The sequence below is a fragment of the Mauremys mutica genome, unplaced genomic scaffold (assembly GCF_020497125.1).
Source record: "Mauremys mutica isolate MM-2020 ecotype Southern unplaced genomic scaffold, ASM2049712v1 Super-Scaffold_100186, whole genome shotgun sequence".
Lineage (NCBI taxonomy): Eukaryota > Metazoa > Chordata > Testudines > Geoemydidae > Mauremys > Mauremys mutica.
In genome coordinates this window covers 861,867-862,843 of record NW_025423282.1, presented here as the reverse complement: position 1 = coordinate 862,843, position 977 = coordinate 861,867, and the positions used below count along the sequence as shown (strand labels likewise).

General features: G+C 47.1%; 1 non-coding gene across 1 annotated transcript; it reads right to left on the bottom strand.

Annotated features, from left to right (window-relative positions):
- Positions 1–402: 402 nt before the first annotated feature.
- On the bottom strand, positions 403–474 carry TRNAR-UCU. Its single transcript has one exon. It is a non-coding gene; the product is annotated as a tRNA-Arg (tRNA).
- Positions 475–977: the final 503 nt, after the last annotated feature.

Genomic DNA, 977 nt, shown 5'->3' with positions numbered 1-977 from the left:
CTGCACACCCATGGGGGGAGGGGAGCAGAGGGCCTCCATGTGTTGCCTGGGGTAGGGGCAGTGCACAGAGCTGCCTCCCCTCCCCGGTCTATTACAGGAGTTGGTGGGTGGGGTCTTTTGGCCTGCAAGGTGCAGCAGGTCGGACTAGATGATCACACTGGTCCCTTCTGACCTTAAAGGCTCTGAGTCTAAAAGGGAGACGGAAGTAAAGGAAGTTTTTTAAAAAAATAAACCAAACGTAATACCAGGATAACTCCAACAGCTCATTGTATAGTCCCACCCCTTTCTTCCTCCACTGGGTGTTGAATGACCTGCAGAACATTGATTCGCTCATTCCCTTGATAAATTGATACAATGTGACTGAAATAAAACCAATTCCCAGGGGAGAAAACATCACATCTCTGCATTGGCTGGGAATCAAACCCAGGTCAACTACTTAGAAGACAGCTATGCTCACCACTATACCACCAATGCATTTGACAAAAGTGCTGCTTATGCTTGCCCAATGAGGCTAGACCAGCATTGAGGAGATTTTCTGCCTGTTAAAATGTACTGGATTCTCATCACTAAAAAAAAAAACACCTCCATCTTCACTTGGGTTTGAACCATCAGCCTTTCAATTAGCCACCAAAGTTGTTAACCACAGGGTATGTCTACACTACAGGATTATTCCGATTTTACAGAAACCAGTTTTTGGAAACAGATTGTATAAAGTCGAGTTCACGCGGCCCCACTAAGCACATTAATTCGTCGGTGTGCATCCATGTACTGAGGCTAGTATCAATTTCCAGAGCGTTGCACTGTGGGTAGCTATCCCATAGCTATCCCGTAGTTCCCGCAGTCTCCCCCGCCCATTGGAATTCTGGGTTGAGATCCCAATGCCTGATGGGGCAAAAACAGTGTCATGGGTGATTCTGGGCAAATGTCGTCACTCAATCCTCCCTCCGTGAAAGCAATGGCAGAAAATCATTTCGCGC